This window comes from Amblyomma maculatum, unplaced genomic scaffold (genome assembly GCF_055883805.1).
Source record: "Amblyomma maculatum isolate TAMU_Amacu unplaced genomic scaffold, ASM5588380v1 scaffold_15, whole genome shotgun sequence".
NCBI lineage: Eukaryota > Metazoa > Arthropoda > Arachnida > Ixodida > Ixodidae > Amblyomma > Amblyomma maculatum.
Window position 1 is genome coordinate 1,905,736 of NW_028146740.1, and position 5,669 is coordinate 1,911,404.

General features: G+C 45.7%; 1 long non-coding RNA gene across 1 annotated transcript; it reads left to right on the forward strand.

Annotated features, from left to right (window-relative positions):
- The first annotated feature begins 2,748 nt into the window (after positions 1-2,748).
- Positions 2,749-5,142, forward strand: LOC146171931 (uncharacterized). The gene is made up of 2 exons (XR_014702634.1): positions 2,749-3,122; positions 4,459-5,142. It is a non-coding gene; the product is annotated as an uncharacterized LOC146171931 (long non-coding RNA).
- The last annotated feature ends 527 nt before the right edge of the window (positions 5,143-5,669 follow it).

Here is a 5,669-nt window from a genome sequence, read left to right on the forward strand (position 1 = left end):
GCTAAAAAAAGACACGGACGAGGAGAGGACAAGGACGGGCGCAAACTTTGCATAGGGTCTTGTGTGGCACCTGTACTGGCTAACATTTTCTTGGCCAGCATTGATCGTGATCTGGTGTGCTATTTGGACGACAAGATAGTTCTTAAAGTTTTTAGATACGTGGACGATTATTTGGTGATTTTTAAAAAGCAACCCGGTTTGACACACACGTTCACCGTGCAAGAGACGTTATCTGTCTTTAAACGACACGGGAGAGGTCTAACCTTCACCTACGAATTACCTGAAGAAGATAGATTACAGTTTTTAGATATTAACATCACTTTAACACCAGATCACACATGTTGGATGTATTCACCACGAGCCCGGAAAGACCTGTTGCCGTTTGAATCTTCTCATTCTAAGACGGTAAAACGCGCCATTGTTATGTTGTGCCTGAAAGAAGCCTTGCAGAAATCATGTGGTCATCTGGTAAACGACAGCCTCACCAATCAGGTTGGCAGGTTAGAGAAAGCTGGTTTCCCTGTTTCAGTCGTGGCTGCTGTGGCAGAGAAGCTTCTGCAAAGTTTTAATGCCAGAACACCTCAAGAAGGTGGCGGTCAACCGAAGTCCAGACCGGCGGTTGTCCCCTATATCCATAGGGTGTCCCACAACCTGAAGAATGTAGCCAATCGCTACGGTGTGCCGGTGGTATTTTCTGCCCCGCGCAAGTTGGCCTCTTTGTGCCCCCGGATTGTCTCCGGTGAGGAATGCGTGCGAGACTGCACGAAACGTCACGCCACTCAGTTTGTCAGGTGCTCTGTTGGGGCTGTATATGAGATCCCCCTGACTTGCGGAAAAGTTTACATCGGCCAGACGGGCCGTTGTATAAATGAACGACTAAGGGAACATCAGCTCTCTATGAATAGCGGAAAAGGGTCAAATTTGCCCTTACATTGCGGCGCATGCCCTTTGGCTACGCCTGATAAAGCATGCCAGCCTTTGCTGGCTGGAACCAAAATCTTAAGGCGCAGTCGTAACCAGGTAGCACGTGAACTCGCAGAGGCTTTTTTCATTGATAAGTCAGGTGATGAATGCGTAAGCGATTCTAGTATCAAATTGTATAAGAAAGAGAGAACTTTCATGGCATGTGCGCTTAGGCATTGATTGGATAAGCTTCAAGGTATATATATTTGTGTTTTTTCTGAATAAAATCAGTCGCGAGTTTGCGCCCGTCCTTGTCCTCTCCTCGTCCGTGTCTTTTTTTAGCGCAATTCCCTTTTTTGAATATGTATGACCGACTAGCCCAACAACGTGCTCTCTTAGATTAAATAAGACATGCCAGCTGGACTTGTGAATGTAATCATGTAGCTCAAATGGTTTTTCTACTTCTGATTGGCAATCACATTGGAACATCCAATTAGAAGGCCCTGTTGAACATTCAATAAACAAATGTTGCAACTTAAACTGCTGTGTAGTTTGCATAATTTCTACGACCACAGCAGTTGATTAAACGAAGTAACTTTGATCCCTGAAGATCTGCTACTAAGTAGGGTCCAATGTGCGAGGTCCCAAAAAGAAAAGATTGTGTCAACTCTTCCGGTATATATGTAGGTTCGTATGGTTTATGTGTCATATGCATGCTTGCCTGTCGCCTGCTTGGAGCTGCCATTTCAGGTCAGTGCCGGCAGAATAAGCATTAAGATTGGAAGCCTTAGCTGAACTGCCCAACTGGAATGTTCAATTTAATCAAATTGGAGCTTCGAGTCTGTTCCAAAAGCGTGTTTAGAAACTGATTTCCATAAAAATCTTTTTTTTTTTTTCACACAAGAACAAGCCAAAAGACTGCACTGCACTGACTTGACAAATATCTAAAAGATGGCAACTTTATTGAAATATGGGCGGAGAGGCTCCGCAAGAAGGGCTGAGTTATTTCAGATACAAGGCATATACTGCAGAGTACAAGTGCACCTTCCAAAAACAGGAGTCTGCATTATGTCCCGTTTTTGCTGACCTACCAACATAGCTTGATCAGCCACACTGCTGAGCCACAATGCAAACCCAATTCGCGCTCATACATGTAGTTTTATGTAAGTACCAAAAGCAACCTCAAATATTCACCAGCTGTTCCTGACTGCAGTTCCTTTTTGACAGGCGATTCTATCAAATTGTTTTTCACGAAATTCTAGCACTGAATTGATTGCGGACGAGTAGCCTAGCTGGCCGCAGAACGATTTCGGAGATAACTGCAGTGCCTTAACGTACCGCCTGAGAGCTATGGAATAGAACACTGCAGCAACTGCAGTTCTTTCGTATTTGAAGGCGGAATACGAAGACAACGAGATAAGCAGCCCACAGGGAGACGAATTTCCTTGCGTCGAGTGAAGTGCACAATGCACAGCCGAACCCGAAGCCCAGAACGAAGCTAGAAAAAAAACTTCCTCTGCAGCTGCATGTCACAATCAAGCGCGTCCAAACTCCGTCATTCTGCGCGCAATGCTGACCAAGGTAGATGTAGTAGATGGGCATGAACGGGCCTTTAAGCAGACCTAAAGCAGCGCCCACCCACACGCTCCTCCACTCCTGGCACTCCTGGCGCTCGCCAGCGCGACCAACGCGCCAAACCAACCGCCAAACGCCGACGCTACCGATCACTACATAAGTAAAAATTATTAAGAAACTGGACAGTAATCATTTCTTTACCAACAATTTAAGTTTTAAATAAGAATTATAAAGGTTTTACTTGCTGTCATGCACATTTTTTTCTTTGCTTAGTTTATGATGACGTAGTGTGACGTATTTTATGCGTGGCAGCAGCAGCCTGCTAGTGCCACGGGCGTGGCTCTAGCCTCGGCCTTGCTTTTTTCTGGAAATAAGCCTCAAACCCAGATGCCAATTACCCCGTTTCAGCGCCCGAGCCACCCGAGCAAAAGCTGGCCCGCTTTTCGGGCAACGGGTGCTCGCGCCTCAAGGTGCCTTGCGAGCCCTAGGTCGCTTTTCATGCGTCGGCTTGTTGTAGTTTGCGGGGCATCGTCCCGATAGATGCAAATTCGATGAAAATCTGATTCAGTTCGTGGATTGTTGCCCTAAATTCAACAGCGCAGCCTTCGGTCCTGTCCCTGGCCTGTCTGCAGCCTCCGACTACGGTGAGTCGTACGCGAATGATGGTGTTTCGTACTTACATGCCTGCGAGCTCTAGGTAAAGCATTTGTCGGCGTTCTGCTACCGTCTTGCAGCTTTTTTAACGAGTTTTTACACGGCAGTGCAGCTATGCGGTAGTCACAATTACTGACGCGGCGTAATCACGCGACAATCTCCGGGCACTCCGGGCGAAGGCATGTGGAGTCTGCATAATGGCGTCGATCCCGTTTCTTCGCGCTTGAAACAATCGTTGCATACCTGCTGCATACCTGCTCTTCGTTTGTGGCCTAGTTTGTTTGGGCAGTAGCAGGCATTTTGGTGTGCGCCAGCGTGAACGCGCTGGTTTATGATCGGGAGGTTTTATTGCCCATAGAAACGGTCGTGCTTCTGTCAAAAAACTCGTACGGTATTCATCCATGCGGCCCATACGTGGTGCTGCAGTGCAAGAGGTCAGTTCTTTGCAGTGTCGACGAAGTGCTAAAGAAGGGGAGTTGCTGGCCACCTAAGAGATAGTATAAATGTAAACTGGCCCAGTGCGAAATGAGCCCCGGAGTGAAACGACCCTACTGTTCAGGACGAAATGGTTACAAGATGCGGGCGTATACCCGCATGAATTTATTGTGCTTATATGCTCACACGTTCCACTGTCGAGTACTCACATCGGTGCATGCAGCAATGAGGGTGACTCTTCGGCTATCATAGGTTCTTGCCCATGAGAGTATCTGCCCTTTTACTACGAAAATAACTGCATTGGTAGAACTCGCTGAGCTTGTTTATATAGACTTAACACTTCGAATGCATGTCGCTACCGCAGAGTTCCCTAATATATATCTTTTGCCTGCTCCAACAGCGTCATCGCTTTGAGAAAACTGGGAATGATAGCAGACATAATGCCCCCATAAATAGTGGGCAGTGCTTCGCTTCAAGCTGCTGTCAAGGCCATTGACCGCTTATTTGAAAATAAAGCAATAATTAACCTGAGGTAGTACTTTTTGTTGAGGAGAGTGAGACACCATTGCATGTACTACCTCGTAATCCTGTCAAAGAGCTTGGCAGTTGCTGCTATAAGTACTCTCCATTGCAGTTCCATGCAAGCCGCAGCGTATTGGGCACAAGTGATTTAACTTAGATTTTATTTGTTGCTATTTCAGTGTTTTGTAAGTGTGCTAAATACTTGTATTTGTGCTAGCATTGACAGCCAGTCTCGTTGCTGCCTTTTTCCTTCTGCGGCAGGCACTCTCACTTGCTTTACTTGAATCAAATTCTACTGTGAGTGAGTTTGCTGAATTTATGCAAACTAAATGTAATTGCAGTATTGCTCTCATTTATTTACATTTGCAGAGGCAAGGAATACTCGGGGCCGACGTACGAGTTTCTTCCACCAGTTGGATTCCTCTGCTACCTCGGTAGTGCAGTGCGCTGTAACTGGTGTGACCAAATGGATACTCTCACTCCTTCTACTGGTTTAGAGCGTGCTCCTAGTTAATTTTAGAATACCTTGCTTGCAATGTATTCAATCCTGTTGTGGAATATTGTCACCCTTGCATTTGCTGATATGGTATTATTTGGAAAGTATTCAGAGTGATTTTGGACGCATGATTTGCAGTGGCGGGAGGTGGAGAAGCACGAATGTGTGACTGCAATTTTTTGCCTCTCTAGTTTTCAGCCTTTAGAATTAAAGCAACAGATTGATATGTGAACAGGCTTGGCATGGATTAAAGAGTTTGTCATATACAACAACACTTGACCCTTGCGGGGATAACACAGCTGTGGTTATCTGAGCAAAAGTTCTCTGTATGTGATGGTGTCCGAAACGTGGCATTGTCTTAAGTAACTTGGCATGGAATCGGCCACTTCTTGCACTCTCTTGACAGCATCTATTGTAATGTGTGCTAGGCGACATGCCTTCGGATCTGTTGTATGTCTGCAGCAGTTGCCTTATCAAGATGGGGTGGTTGTTGCGAGTTGGAAATTCCTATTCTCCCGACTACACCAATAAAATGCAGTGAAACCAAATACCAGGAACCAATGTGCTATGTGGTTCATTGTGAAGGCTTGTCATTCTCGTAACTTTGCCAAATTGCTAGAAACATTATTTTTAAGCCCGGTCTTCTTTTGCTCATAGCACAACTCATTTCGTGCATTTGTCAACTTTTTGTGGTTTATAGTTGGCACATTTTGCAGAGAGTGACAAAATTTGAGCTGGTGTGCCACGAAGGTTAAATATCTGTTTATTGAACTCTTCTCGGGAAGCTACATGCAAATCCTGCCTAATGTGGCTGTAAAGGCTTCGCACTTGATGTACCGGCGCTTTACTTGTGGCAGCTGGTCTACATTGTACAGGACTGCCACTTTGAGGAGCACCAGCACTGCTATGAAGCAGATTCACAGCATTGTTCCTGGTGGAAGCAAACCACTGTAGATGTTGCCCTCATTCCAATGCAGCTTCAGCCAGTGAAGTTTCACAATGCCCGTGTTGGACGCACAAGAGGCCTATGAACTTGAGCATTTCACTTAGTCATTTCTTCCAAACATCCGTCAAAACAAGCAAC